General features: G+C 45.4%; 9 non-coding genes across 9 annotated transcripts; all 9 read left to right on the forward strand.

The window, feature by feature from the left end:
• Nucleotides 1–932: 932 nt before the first annotated feature.
• TRNAN-GUU (transfer RNA asparagine (anticodon GUU)) lies at nucleotides 933–1005 on the forward strand. Its single transcript has one exon. It is a non-coding gene; the product is annotated as a tRNA-Asn (tRNA).
• A 1686-nt stretch (nucleotides 1006–2691) lies between these two features.
• TRNAN-GUU (transfer RNA asparagine (anticodon GUU)) lies at nucleotides 2692–2764 on the forward strand. The gene has a single exon. It is a non-coding gene; the product is annotated as a tRNA-Asn (tRNA).
• A 659-nt stretch (nucleotides 2765–3423) lies between these two features.
• On the forward strand, nucleotides 3424–3496 carry TRNAN-GUU (transfer RNA asparagine (anticodon GUU)). The gene has a single exon. It is a non-coding gene; the product is annotated as a tRNA-Asn (tRNA).
• Nucleotides 3497–5180: 1684 nt separating this feature from the next.
• TRNAN-GUU (transfer RNA asparagine (anticodon GUU)) lies at nucleotides 5181–5253 on the forward strand. The gene has a single exon. It is a non-coding gene; the product is annotated as a tRNA-Asn (tRNA).
• A 954-nt stretch (nucleotides 5254–6207) lies between these two features.
• On the forward strand, nucleotides 6208–6280 carry TRNAN-GUU (transfer RNA asparagine (anticodon GUU)). Its single transcript has one exon. It is a non-coding gene; the product is annotated as a tRNA-Asn (tRNA).
• A 220-nt stretch (nucleotides 6281–6500) lies between these two features.
• Nucleotides 6501–6573, forward strand: TRNAN-GUU (transfer RNA asparagine (anticodon GUU)). Its single transcript has one exon. It is a non-coding gene; the product is annotated as a tRNA-Asn (tRNA).
• Nucleotides 6574–8110: 1537 nt separating this feature from the next.
• Nucleotides 8111–8183, forward strand: TRNAN-GUU (transfer RNA asparagine (anticodon GUU)). The gene has a single exon. It is a non-coding gene; the product is annotated as a tRNA-Asn (tRNA).
• Nucleotides 8184–11187: 3004 nt separating this feature from the next.
• On the forward strand, nucleotides 11188–11260 carry TRNAN-GUU (transfer RNA asparagine (anticodon GUU)). The gene has a single exon. It is a non-coding gene; the product is annotated as a tRNA-Asn (tRNA).
• Nucleotides 11261–12506: 1246 nt separating this feature from the next.
• Nucleotides 12507–12579, forward strand: TRNAN-GUU (transfer RNA asparagine (anticodon GUU)). Its single transcript has one exon. It is a non-coding gene; the product is annotated as a tRNA-Asn (tRNA).
• Nucleotides 12580–14614: the final 2035 nt, after the last annotated feature.

Consider the following 14614-nt stretch of genomic DNA (forward strand, 5'->3'; position numbering starts at 1 on the left):
ACGTAAAAAGCCAAAGTGTTTCCACAATAGCCGTCGACCATTTAATTTTTGGGCTTCCGTTGCGCAATGGTTAACGCCGTCGGCTGTTAACCGAAAGGTTGGTGGTTCGAGCCCATCCGGGAGCTGTGTTGTGAGGTCTTAGATGTAACGTAAAATTCAGAGTTTTTTAATAATAACTGACGAACATTTTATTTTTGGGCTTCCGTGGCGCAATGGTTAGAGCGTTCAGCTGTTATTCAAAAGGTTTGTGGTTCGAGCCCATCCGGGAGCGGTGTTGTGAAGTATCAGATGTGACGTAAAAAGTCAAAGTTTTTACACAATACCTGACGAACATTTAATCTTTGGGCTTCCGTTGGACAATGGTTAACGCCGTCGGCTGTTAACCGAAAGGTTGGTGGTTCGAGCCCATCCGGGAGCGGTGTTGTGAGGTCTTAGATATAACGTAAAATTCAGAGTTTTTTAAAAATAACTGACGAACATTTAATTTTTGGTCTTCCGTGGCGCAATGGTTATAGCGTTCAGATGTTATTCAAAAGGTTTGTGGTTCGAGCCCATCCGGAAGCGGTGTTGTGAAGTCTCAGATGTGACGTAAAAAGTCAAAGTTTTTCCACAATACCTGACGACCATTTCATTTCTGAGCTTCCTTGGCTCCATGGTTAGCGTGTTCGGATGTTAACCTTAAGGTTGGTGGTTTGAGCCCATCCGGGAGCGGTGTTGTGAACTCTTAGATGTAACGTAAAAAGTCAAAGTTTTTCCACAATACCTGACGAACATTTAATTTTTGAGCTTCCGTGGCGCAATGGTTAGCGCGTTCGGCTGTTAACCGAAAGGTTGGTGGTTCGAGCCCATCCGGGAGCGGTGTTGTGAGGTCTCAGATGTGACGTAAAAAGTCAAAGTTTTTCCACAATACCTGACGACCATTTCATTTCTGAGCTTCCGTGGCGCAATGGTTAGCGCGTTCGGCTGTTAACCGAAAGGTTGGTGGTTCGAGCCCACCCGGGAGCGGTGTTGTGAAATCTCACATGTAACGTAAAAATCCAAAGTTTTTCCACAATACCTGACGAACATTTAATCGTTGGGCTTCCGTTGCGCAATGGTTAACGCCGTCGGCTGTTAACCGAAAGGTTGGTGGTTCGAGCCCATCCGGGAGCGGTAATGTGAGGTCTTAGATGTAACGTAAAATTCAGAGTTTTTTAAAAATAACTGACGAACATTTAATTTTTGGGCTTCCGTGGCGCAATGGTTAGCGCGTTCGGCTGTTAACCGAAAGGTTGGTGGTTCGAGCCCATCCGGGAGCGGTAATGTGAGGTCTTAGATGTAACGTAAAATTCAGAGTTTTTTAAAAATACCTGACGAACATATAATCTTTGGGCTTCCGTGGCGCAATGGTTAGCGCGTTCGGCTGTTAACCGAAAGGTTGGTGGTTCGAACCCACCCGGGATCGGTGTTGTGAGCTCTCACATGTAACGTAAAAAGCCAAAGTGTTTCCACAATAGCCGACGACCATTTAATTTTTGGGCTTCCGTTGCGCAATGGTTAACGCCGTCGGCTGTTAACCGAAAGGTTGGTGGTTCGAGCCCATCCGGGAGCTGTGTTGTGAGGTCTTAGATGTAACGTAAAATTCAGAGTTTTTTAATAATAACTGACGAACATTTAATTTTTAGGCTTCCGTGGCGCAATGGTTAGAGCGTTCAGCTGTTATTCAAAAGGTTTGTGGTTCGAGCCCATCCGGGAGCGGTGTTGTGAAGTCTCAGATGTGACGTAGAAAGTCAAAGTTTTTCCACAATACCTGACGAACATTTAATCTTTGGGCTTCCGTTGCACAATGGTTAACGCCGTCGGCTGTTAACCGAAAGGTTGGTGGTTCGAGCCCATCCGGGAGCGGTGTTGTGAGGTCTTAGATATAACGTAAAATTCAGAGTTTTTTAAAAATAACTGACGAACATTTAATTTTTGGTCTTCCGTGGCGCAATGGTTATAGCGTTCAGATGTTATTCAAAAGGTTTGTGGTTCGAGCCCATCCGGGAGCGGTGTTGTGAAGTCTCAGATGTGACGTAAAAAGTCAAAGTTTTTCCACAATACCTGACGAACATTTAATCTTTGGGCTTCCGTTGCGCAATGGTTAACGCCGTCGGCTGTTAACCGAAAGGTTGGTGGTTTGAGCCCATCCGGAAGCGGTGTTGTGAGGTCTTAGATATAACGTAAAATTCAGAGTTTTTTAAAAATAACTGACGAACATTTAATTTTTGGTCTTCCGTGGCGCAATGGTTATAGCGTTCAGATGTTATTCAAAAGGTTTGTGGTTCGAGCCCATCCGGGAGCGGTGTTGTGAAGTCTCAGATGTGACGTAAAAAGTCAAAGTTTTTCCACAATACCTGACGAACATTTAATCTTTGGGCTTCCGTTGCGCAATGGTTAACGCCGTCGGCTGTTAACCGAAAGGTTGGTGGTTTGAGCCCATCCGGGAGCGGTGTTGTGAGGTCTTAGATGTAACGTAAAAAGTCAAAGTTTTTCCACAATACCTGACGAACATTTAATCTTTGGGCTTCCGTGGCGCAATGGTTAGCGCGTTCGGCTGTTAACCGAAAGGTTGGTGGTTCGAGCCCATCCGTGAGCGGTGTTGTGAGGTCTCAGATGTGACGTAAAAAGTCAAAATTTTTCCACAATACCTGACGAACATTTAATTTTTGGGCTTCCGTGGCGCAATGGTTAGCGCGTTCGGCTGTTAACCGAAAGGTTGGTGGTTCGAGCCCACCCGGGAGCGGTGTTGTGAAATCTCATATGTAACGTAAAAATCCAAACTTTTTCCACAATACCTGACGAACATTTAATCGTTGGGCTTCCGTTGCGCAATGGTTAACGCCGTCGGCTGTTACCGAAAGGTTGGTGGTTCGAGCCCATCCGGAAGCGGTGTTGTGAGGTCTTAGATGTAACGTAAAATTCAGAGTTTTTTAAAAATAACTGACGAACATTTAATTTTTGGGCTTCCTTGGCGCAATGGTTAGAGCGTTCAGCTGTTATTCAAAAGGTTTGTGGTTCGAGCCCATCCGGGAGCGGTGTTGTGAAGTCTCAGATGTGACGTAAAAAGTCAAAGTTTTTCCACAATACCTGACGACCATTTCATTTCTGAGCTTCCTTGGCTCCATGGTTAGCGTGTTCGGATGTTAACCTTAAGGTTGGTGGTTCGAGCCCACCCGGGAGCAGTGTTGTGAAGTCTCAAATGTAACGTAAAAAGTCAAAGTTTTTCCACATACCTGACGACCATTTAATTTTTGAGCTTCCGTGGCGCAATGGTTAGCGCGTTCGGCTGTTAACCGAAAGGTTGGTGGTTCGAGCCCATCCGGGAGCGGTGTTGTGAGGTCTCAGATGTGACGTAAAAAGTCAAAGTTTTTCCACAATACCTGACGACCATTTCATTTCTGAGCTTCCGTGGCGCAATGGTTAGCGCGTTCGGCTGTTAACCGAAAGGTTGGTGGTTCGAGCCCACCCGGGAGCGGTGTTGTGAAATCTCACATGTAACGTAAAAATCCAAAGTTTTTCCACAATACCTGACGAACATTTAATCGTTGGGCTTCCGTTGCGCAATGGTTAACGCCGTCGGCTGTTAACCGAAAGGTTGGTGGTTCGAGCCCATCCGGGAGCGGTGTTGTGAGGTCTTAGATGTAACGTAAAATTCAGAGTTTTTTAAAAATAACTGACGAACATGTAATTTTTGGGCTTCCGTGGCGCAATGGTTAGCGCGTTCGGCTGTTAACCGAAAGGTTGGTGGTTCGAGCCCATCCGGGAGCGGTAATGTGAGGTCTTAGATGTAACGTAAAATTCAGAGTTTTTTAAAAATACCTGACGAACATTTAATCTTTGGGCTTCCGTGGCGCAATGGTTAGCGCGTTCGGCTGTTAACCGAAAGGTTGGTGGTTCGAACCCACCCGGGATCGGTGTTGTGAGCTCTCACATGTAACGTAAAAAGCCAAAGTGTTTCCACAATAGCCGACGACCATTTAATTTTTGGGCTTCCGTTGCGCAATGGTTAACGCCGTCGGCTGTTAACCGAAAGGTTGGTGGTTCGAGCCCATCCGGGAGCTGTGTTGTGAGGTCTTAGATGTAACGTAAAATTCAGAGTTTTTTAATAATAACTGACGAACATTTAATCTTTGGGCTTCCGTTGCACAATGGTTAACGCCGTCGGCTGTTAACCGAAAGGTTGGTGGTTCGAGCCCATCCGGGAGCGGTGTTGTGAGGTCTTAGATATAACGTAAAATTCAGAGTTTTTTAAAAATAACTGACGAACATTTAATTTTTGGTCTTCCGTGGCGCAATGGTTATAGCGTTCAGATGTTATTCAAAAGGTTTGTGGTTCGAGCCCATCCGGGAGCGGTGTTGTGAAGTCTCAGATGTGACGTAAAAAGTCAAAGTTTTTCCACAATACCTGACGAACATTTAATCTTTGGGCTTCCGTTGCGCAATGGTTAACGCCGTCGGCTGTTAACCGAAAGGTTGGTGGTTTGAGCCCATCCGGGAGCGGTGTTGTGAGGTCTTAGATGTAACGTAAAATTCAGAGTTTTTTAAAAATAACTGACGAACATTTAATTTTTGGGCTTCCGTGGCGCAATGGTTAGCGCGTTCGGCTGTTAACCGAAAGGTTGGTGGTTCGAGCCCATCCGGGAGCGGTAATGTGAGGTCTTAGATGTAACGTAAAATTCAGAGTTTTTTAAAAATACCTGACGAACATTTAATCTTTGGGCTTCCGTGGCGCAATGGTTAGCGCGTTCGGCTGTTAACCGAAAGGTTGGTGGTTCGAGCCCACCCGGGATCGGTGTTGTGAGCTCTCACATGTAACGTAAAAAGCCAAAGTGTTTCCACAATAGCCGACGACCATTTAATTTTTGGGCTTCCGTTGCGCAATGGTTAACGCCGTCGGCTGTTAACCGAAAGGTTGGTGGTTCGAGCCCATCCGGGAGCTGTGTTGTGAGGTCTTAGATGTAACGTAAAATTCAGAGTTTTTTAAAAATAACTGACGAACATTTAATTTTTGGTCTTCCGTGGCGCAATGGTTATAGCGTTCAGATGTTATTCAAAAGGTTTGTGGTTCGAGCCCATCCGGGAGCGGTGTTGTGAAGTCTCAGATGTGACGTAAAAAGTCAAAGTTTTTCCACAATACCTGACGAACATTTAATCTTTGGGCTTCCGTGGCGCAATGGTTAGCGCGTTCGGCTGTTAACCGAAAGGTTGGTGGTTCGAGCCCACCCGGGAGCGGTGTTGTGAGATCTCACATGTAACGTAAAAATCCAAAGTTTTTCCACAATACCTGACGAACATTTAATCTTTGGGCTTCCGTTGCGCAATGGTTAACGCCGTCGGCTGTTAACCGAAAGGTTGGTGGTTTGAGCCCATCCGGGAGCGGTGTTGTGAGGTCTTAGATGTAACGTAAAATTCAGAGTTTTTTAAAAATAACTGACGAATATTAAATTTTTGGGCTTCCGTGGCGCAATGTTTAGAGCGTTCAGCTGTTATTCAAAAGGTTTGTGGTTCGAGCCCATCCGGGAGCGGTGTTGTGAAGTCTCAGATGTGACGTAAAAAGTCAAAGTTTTTCCACAATACCTGACGAACATTTAATCTTTGGGCTTCCGTTGCGCAATGGTTAACGCCGTCGGCTGTTAACCGAAAGGTTGGTGGTTTGAGCCCATCCGGAAGCGGTGTTGTGAGGTCTTAGATATAACGTAAAATTCAGAGTTTTTTAAAAATAACTGACGAACATTTAATTTTTGGTCTTCCGTGGCGCAATGGTTATAGCGTTCAGATGTTATTCAAAAGGTTTGTGGTTCGAGCCCATCCGGGAGCGGTGTTGTGAAGTCTCAGATGTGACGTAAAAAGTCAAAGTTTTTCCACAATACCTGACGAACATTTAATCTTTGGGCTTCCGTTGCGCAATGGTTAACGCCGTCGGCTGTTAACCGAAAGGTTGGTGGTTTGAGCCCATCCGGGAGCGGTGTTGTGAGGTCTTAGATGTAACGTAAAAAGTCAAAGTTTTTCCACAATACCTGACGAACATTTAATCTTTGGGCTTCCGTGGCGCAATGGTTAGCGCGTTCGGCTGTTAACCGAAATTTTGGTGGTTCGAGCCCATCCGTGAGCGGTGTTGTGAGGTCTCAGATGTGACGTAAAAAGTCAAAATTTTTCCACAATACCTGACGAACATTTAATTTTTGGGCTTCCGTGGCGCAATGGTTAGCGCGTTCGGCTGTTAACCGAAAGGTTGGTGGTTCGAGCCCACCCGGGAGCGGTGTTGTGAAATCTCATATGTAACGTAAAAATCCAAACTTTTTCCACAATACCTGACGAACATTTAATCGTTGGGCTTCCGTTGCGCAATGGTTAACGCCGTCGGCTGTTACCGAAAGGTTGGTGGTTCGAGCCCATCCGGGAGCGGTGTTGTGAGGTCTCAGATGTGACGTAAAAAGTCAAAGTTTTTCCACAATACCTGACGACCATTTCATTTCTGAGCTTCCGTGGCGCAATGGTTAGCGCGTTCGGCTGTTAACCGAAAGGTTGGTGGTTCGAGCCCACCCGGGAGCGGTGTTGTGAAATCTCACATGTAACGTAAAAATCCAAAGTTTTTCCACAATACCTGACGAACATTTAATCGTTGGGCTTCCGTTGCGCAATGGTTAACGCCGTCGGCTGTTAACCGAAAGGTTGGTGGTTCGAGCCCATCCGGGAGCGGTGTTGTGAGGTCTTAGATGTAACGTAAAATTCAGAGTTTTTTAAAAATAACTGACGAACATTTAATTTTTGGGCTTCCGTGGCGCAATGGTTAGCGCGTTCGGCTGTTAACCGAAAGGTTGGTGGTTCGAGCCCATCCGGGAGCGGTAATGTGAGGTCTTAGATGTAACGTAAAATTCAGAGTTTTTTAAAAATACCTGACGAACATTTAATCTTTGGGCTTCCGTGGCGCAATGGTTAGCGCGTTCGGCTGTTAACCGAAAGGTTGGTGGTTCGAACCCACCCGGGATCGGTGTTGTGAGCTCTCACATGTAACGTAAAAAGCCAAAGTGTTTCCACAATAGCCGACGACCATTTAATTTTTGGGCTTCCGTTGCGCAATGGTTAACGCCGTCGGCTGTTAACCGAAAGGTTGGTGGTTCGAGCCCATCCGGGAGCTGTGTTGTGAGGTCTTAGATGTAACGTAAAATTCAGAGTTTTTTAATAATAACTGACGAACATTTAATTTTTGGGCTTCCGTGGCGCAATGGTTAGAGCGTTCAGCTGTTATTCAAAAGGTTAGTGGTTCGAGCCCATCCGGGAGCGGTGTTGTGAAGTCTCAGATGTGACGTAAAAAGTCAAAGTTTTTCCACAATACCTGACGAACATTTAATCTTTGGGCTTCCGTTGCGCAATGGTTAACGCCGTCGGCTGTTAACCGAAAGGTTGGTGGTTTGAGCCCATCCGGGAGCGGTGTTGTGAGGTCTTAGATGTAACGTAAAATTCAGAGTTTTTTAAAAATAACTGACGAACATTTAATTTTTGGGCTTCCGTGGCGCAATGGTTAGCGCGTTCGGCTGTTAACCGAAAGGTTGGTGGTTCGAGCCCATCCGGGAGCGGTAATGTGAGGTCTTAGATGTAACGTAAAATTCAGAGTTTTTTAAAAATACCTGACGAACATTTAATCTTTGGGCTTCCGTGGCGCAATGGTTAGCGCGTTCGGCTGTTAACCGAAAGGTTGGTGGTTCGAGCCCACCCGGGATCGGTGTTGTGAGCTCTCACATGTAACGTAAAAAGCCAAAGTGTTTCCACAATAGCCGACGACCATTTAATTTTGGGCTTCCGTTGCGCAATGGTTAACGCCGTCGGCTGTTAACCGAAAGGTTGGTGGTTCGAGCCCATCCGGGAGCTGTGTTGTGAGGTCTTAGATGTAACGTAAAATTCAGAGTTTTTTAAAAATAACTGACGAACATTTAATTTTTGGTCTTCCGTGGCGCAATGGTTATAGCGTTCAGATGTTATTCAAAAGGTTTGTGGTTCGAGCCCATCCGGGAGCGGTGTTGTGAAGTCTCAGGTGTGACGTAAAAAGTCAAAGTTTTTCCACAATACCTGACGAACATTTAATCTTTGGGCTTCCGTGGCGCAATGGTTAGCGCGTTCGGCTGTTAACCGAAAGGTTGGTGGTTCGAGCCCACCCGGGAGCGGTGTTGTGAGATCTCACATGTAACGTAAAAATCCAAAGTTTTTCCACAATACCTGACGAACATTTAATCTTTGGGCTTCCGTTGCGCAATGGTTAACGCCGTCGGCTGTTAACCGAAAGGTTGGTGGTTTGAGCCCATCCGGGAGCGGTGTTGTGAGGTCTTAGATGTAACGTAAAATTCAGAGTTTTTTAAAAATAACTGACGAATATTAAATTTTTGGGCTTCCGTGGCGCAATGTTTAGAGCGTTCAGCTGTTATTCAAAAGGTTTGTGGTTCGAGCCCATCCGGGAGCGGTAATGTGAGGTCTTAGATGTATCGTAAAATTCAGAGTTTTTTAAAAATTCCTTACGAACATTTAATCTTTGGGCTTCCGTGGCGCAATGGTTATAGCGTTCAGATGTTATTCAAAAGGTTTGTGGTTCGAGCCCATCCGGGAGCGGTGTTGTGAAGTCTCAGATGTGACGTAAAAAGTCAAAGTTTTTCCACAATACCTGACGAACATTTAATCTTTGGGCTTCCGTTGCGCAATGGTTAACGCCGTCGGCTGTTAACCGAAAGGTTGGTGGTTCGAGCCCATCCGGGAGCGGTAATGTGAGGTCTTAGATGTAACGTAAAATTCAGAGTTTTTTAAAAATACCTGACGAACATTTGATCTTTGGGCTTCCGTGGCGCAATGGTTAGCGCGTTCGGCTGTTAACTGAAAGGTTGGTGGTTCGAGCCCACCCGGGATCGGTGTTGTGAGCTCTCACATGTAACGTAAAAAGCCAAAGTGTTTCCACAATAGCCGACGACCATTTAATTTTTGGGCTTCCGTTGCGCAATGGTTAACGCCGTCGGCTGTTAACCGAAAGGTTGGTGGTTCGAGCCCATCTGGGAGCTGTGTTGTGAGGTCTTAGATGTAACGTAAAATTCAGAGTTTTTTAAAAATAACTGACGAACATTTAATTTTTGGGCTTCCGTGGCGCAATGGTTAGAGCGTTCAGCTGTTATTCAAAAGGTTTGTGGTTCGAGCCAATCCGGGAGCGGTGTTGTGAAGTCTCAGATGTGACGTAAAAAGTCAAAGTTTTTCCACAATACCTGACGAACATTTAATCTTTGGGCTTCCGTGGCGCAATGGTTTGCGCGTTCGGCTGTTAACCGAAAGGTTGGTGGTTCGAGCCCACTTGGGAGCGGTGTTGTGAGATCTCACATGTAACGTAAAAATCCAAAGTTTTTCCACAATACCTGACGAACATTTAATCTTTGGGCTTCCGTTACGCAATGGTTAACGCCGTCGGCTGTTAACCGAAAGGTTGGTGGTTTGAGCCCATCCGGGAGCGGTGTTGTGAGGTCTTAGATGTAACGTAAAATTCAGAGTTTTTTAAAAATAACTGACGAATATTAAATTTTTGGGCTTCCGTGGCGCAATGTTTAGAGCGTTCAGCTGTTATTCAAAAGGTTTGTGGTTCGAGCCCATCCGGGAATGGTAATGTGAGGTCTTAGATGTAACGTAAAATTCAGAGTTTTTTAAAAATAACTGACGAACATTTAATTTTTGGGCTTCCGTGGCGCAATGGTTAGAGCGTTCAGCTGTTATTCAAAAGGTTTGTGGTTCGAGCCAATCCGGGAGCGGTGTTGTGAAGTCTTAGATGTGACGTAAAAAGTCAAAGTTTTTCCACAATACCTGACGAACATTTAATCTTTGGGCTTCCGTTGCACAATGGTTAACGCCGTCGGCTGTTAACCGAAAGGTTGGTGGTTCGAGCCCATCCGGGAGCGGTGTTGTGTGGTCTTAGATGTAACGTAAAATTCAGAGTTTTTTAAAAATAACTGACGAACATTTAATTTTTGGTCTTCCGTGGCGCAATGGTTATATTTTTCAGATGTTATTCAAAAGGTTTGTGGTTCGAGCCCATCCGGGAGCGGTGTTGTGAAGTCTCAGATGTGACGTAAAAAGTCAAAGTTTTTCCACAATACCTGACGAACATTTAATCTTTGGGCTTCCGTGGCGCAATGGTTAGCGCCGTCGGCTGTTAACCGAAAGGTTGGTGGTTCGAGCCCACCCGGGAGCGGTGTTGTGAGATCTCACATGTAACGTAAAAATCCAAAGTTTTTCCACAATACCTGACGAACATTTAATCTTTGGGCTTCCGTTGCGCAATGGTTAACGCCGTCGGCTGTTAACCGAAAGGTTGGTGGTTTGAGCCCATCCGGGAGCGGTGTTGTGAGGTCTTAGATGTAACGTAAAATTCAGAGTTTTTTAAAAATAACTGACGAATATTAAATTTTTGGGCTTCCGTGGCGCAATGTTTAGAGCGTTCAGCTGTTATTCAAAAGGTTTGTGGTTCGAGCCCATCCGGGAGCGGTAATGTGAGGTCTTAGATGTAACGTAAAATTCAGAGTTTTTTAAAAATTCCTTACGAACATTTAATCTTTGGGCTTCCGTGGCGCAATGGTTATAGCGTTCAGATGTTATTCAAAAGGTTTGTGGTTCGAGCCCATCCGGGAGCGGTGTTGTGAAGTCTCAGATGTGACGTAAAAAGTCAAAGTTTTTCCACAATACCTGACGAACATTTAATCTTTGGGCTTCCGTTGCGCAATGGTTAACGCCGTCGGCTGTTAACCGAAAGGTTGGTGGTTGGAGCCCATCCGGGAGCGGTAATGTGAGGTCTTAGATGTAACGTAAAATTCAGAGTTTTTTAAAAATACCTGACGAACATTTAATCTTTGGGCTTCCGTGGCGCAATGGTTAGCGCGTTCGGCTGTTAACCGAAAGGTTGGTGGTTCGAGCCCACCCGGGATCGGTGTTGTGAGCTCTCACATGTAACGTAAAAAGCCAAAGTGTTTCCACAATAGCCGACGACCATTTAATTTTTGGGCTTCCGTTGCGCAATGGTTATAGCGTTCAGATGTTATTCAAAAGGTTTGTGGTTCGAGCCCATCCGGGAGCGGTGTTGTGAAGTCTCAGATGTGACGTAAAAAGTCAAAGTTTTTCCACAATACCTGACGAACATTTAATCTTTGGGCTTCCGTGGCGCAATGGTTAGCGCGTTCGGCTGTTAACCGAAAGGTTGGTGGTTCGAGCCCACCCGGGAGCGGTGTTGTGAGATCTCACATGTAACGTAAAAATCCAAAGTTTTTCCACAATACCTGACGAACATTTAATCTTTGGGCTTCCGTTGCGCAATGGTTAACGCCGTCGGCTGTTAACCGAAAGGTTGGTGGTTTGAGCCCATCCGGGTGCGGTGTTGTGAGGTCTTAGATGTAACGTAAAATTCAGAGTTTTTTAAAAATAACTGACGAATATTAAATTTTTGGGCTTCCGTGGCGCAATGTTTAGAGCGTTCAGCTGTTATTCAAAAGGTTTGTGGTTCGAGCCCATCCGGGAGCGGTAATGTGAGGTCTTAGATGTAACGTAAAATTCAGAGTTTTTTAAAAATTCCTTACGAACATTTAATCTTTGGGCTTCCGTGGCGCAATGGTTATAGCGTTCAGATGTTATTCAAAAGGTTTGTGGTTCGAGCCCATCCGGGAGCGGTGTTGTGAAGTCTCAGATGTGACGTAAAAAGTCAAAGTTTTTCCACAATACCTGACGAACATTTAATCTTTGGGCTTCCGTGGCGCAATGGTTAGCGCGTTCGGCTGTTAACCGAAAGGTTGGTGGTTCGAGCCCACCCGGGATCGGTGTTGTGAGCTCTCACATGTAACGTAAAAAGCCAAAGTGTTTCCACAATAGCCGACGACCATTTAATTTTTGGGCTTCCGTTGCGCAATGGTTAACGCCCTCGGCTGTTAACCGAAAGGTTGGTGGTTCGAGCCCATCTGGGAGCTGTGTTGTGAGGTCTTAGATGTAACGTAAAATTCAGAGTTTTTTAAAAATAACTGACGAACATTTAATTTTTGGGCTTCCGTGGCGCAATGGTTAGAGCGTTCAGCTGTTATTCAAAAGGTTTGTGGTTCGAGCCAATCCGGGAGCGGTGTTGTGAAGTCTTAGATGTGACGTAAAAAGTCAAAGTTTTTCCACAATACCTGACGAACATTTAATCTTTGGGCTTCCGTTGCACAATGGTTAACGCCGTCGGCTGTTAACCGAAAGGTTGGTGGTTCGAGCCCATCCGGGAGCGGTGTTGTGTGGTCTTAGATGTAACGTAAAATTCAGAGTTTTTTAAAAATAACTGACGAACATTTAATTTTTGGTCTTCCGTGGCGCAATGGTTATAGCGTTCAGATGTTATTCAAAAGGTTTGTGGTTCGAGCCCATCCGGGAGCGGTGTTGTGAAGTCTCAGATGTGACGTAAAAAGTCAAAGTTTTTCCACAATACCTGACGAACATTTAATCTTTGGGCTTCCGTGGCGCAATGGTTAGCGCGTTCGGCTGTTAACCGAAAGGTTGGTGGTTCGAGCCCACCCGGGAGCGGTGTTGTGAGATCTCACATGTAACGTAAAAATCCAAAGTTTTTCCACAATACCTGACGAACATTTAATCTTTGGGCTTCCGTTGCGCAATGGTTAACGCCGTCGGCTGTTAACCGAAAGGTTGGTGGTTTGAGCCCATCCGGGAGCGGTGTTGTGAGGTCTTAGATGTAACGTAAAATTCAGAGTTTTTTAAAAATAACTGACGAATATTAAATTTTTGGGCTTCCGTGGCGCAATGTTTAGAGCGTTCAGCTGTTATTCAAAAGGTTTGTGGTTCGAGCCCATCCGGGAGCGGTAATGTGAGGTCTTAGATGTATCGTAAAATTCAGAGTTTTTTAAAAATTCCTTACGAACATTTAATCTTTGGGCTTCCGTGGCGCAATGGTTATAGCGTTCAGATGTTATTCAAAAGGTTTGTGGTTCGAGCCCATCCGGGAGCGGTGTTGTGAAGTCTCAGATGTGACGTAAAAAGTCAAAGTTTTTCCACAATACCTGACGAACATTTAATCTTTGGGCTTCCGTGGCGCAATGGTTAGCGCGTTCGGCTGTTAACCGAAAGGTTGGTGGTTCGAGCCCACCCGGGATCGGTGTTGTGAGCTCTCACATGTAACGTAAAAAGCCAAAGTGTTTCCACAATAGCCGACGACCATTTAATTTTTGGGCTTCCGTTGCGCAATGGTTAACGCCCTCGGCTGTTAACCGAAAGGTTGGTGGTTCGAGCCCATCTGGGAGCTGTGTTGTGAGGTCTTAGATGTAACGTAAAATTCAGAGTTTTTTAAAAATAACTGACGAACATTTAATTTTTGGGCTTCCGTGGCGCAATGGTTAGAGCGTTCAGCTGTTATTCAAAAGGTTTGTGGTTCGAGCCAATCCGGGAGCGGTGTTGTGAAGTCTTAGATGTGACGTAAAAAGTCAAAGTTTTTCCACAATACCTGACGAACATTTAATCTTTGGGCTTCCGTTGCACAATGGTTAACGCCGTCGGCTGTTAACCGAAAGGTTGGTGGTTCGAGCCCATCCGGGAGCGGTGTTGTGTGGTCTTAGATGTAACGTAAAATTCAGAGTTTTTTAAAAATAACTGACGAACATTTAATTTTTGGTCTTCCGTGGCGCAATGGTTATAGCGTTCAGATGTTATTCAAAAGGTTTGTGGTTCGAGCCCATCCGGGAGCGGTGTTGTGAAGTCTCAGATGTGACGTAAAAAGTCAAAGTTTTTCCACAATACCTGACGAACATTTAATCTTTGGGCTTCCGTTGCGCAATGGTTAACGCCGTCGGCTGTTAACCGAAAGGTTGGTGGTTTGAGCCCATCCGGGAGCGGTGTTGTGAGGTCTTAGATGTAACGTAAAATTCAGAGTTTTTTAAAAATAACTGACGAATATTAAATTTTTGGGCTTCCGTGGCGCAATGTTTAGAGCGTTCAGCTGTTATTCAAAAGGTTTGTGGTTCGAGCCCATCCGGGAGCGGTAATGTGAGGTCTTAGATGTATCGTAAAATTCAGAGTTTTTTAAAAATTCCTTACGAACATTTAATCTTTGGGCTTCCGTGGCGCAATGGTTATAGCGTTCAGATGTTATTCAAAAGGTTTGTGGTTCGAGCCCATCCGGGAGCGGTGTTGTGAAGTCTCAGATTTGACGTAAAAAGTCAAAGTTTTTCCACAATACCTGACGAACATTTAATCTTTGGGCTTCCGTTGCGCAATGGTTAACGCCGTCGGCTGTTAACCGAAAGGTTGGTGGTTCGAGCCCATCCGGGAGCGGTAATGTGAGGTCTTAGATGTAACGTAAAATTCAGAGTTTTTTAAAAATACCTGACGAACGTTTAATCTTTGAGCTTCCGTGGCGCAATGGTTAGCGCGTTCGGCTGTTAACCGAAAGGTTGGTGGTTCGAGCCCACCCGGGATCGGTGTTGTGAGCTCTCACATGTAACGTAAAAAGCCAAAGTGTTTCCACAATAGCCGACGACCATTTAATTTTTGGGCTTCCGTTGCGCAATGGTTAACGCCGTCGGCTGTTAACCGAAAGGTTGGTGGTTCG

Source organism: Phalangium opilio, unplaced genomic scaffold (assembly GCF_054372755.1).
Source record: "Phalangium opilio isolate 3A_F unplaced genomic scaffold, DU_Popi_V2 ptg000352l_1, whole genome shotgun sequence".
NCBI classification, from domain to species: Eukaryota; Metazoa; Arthropoda; class Arachnida; order Opiliones; family Phalangiidae; genus Phalangium; species Phalangium opilio.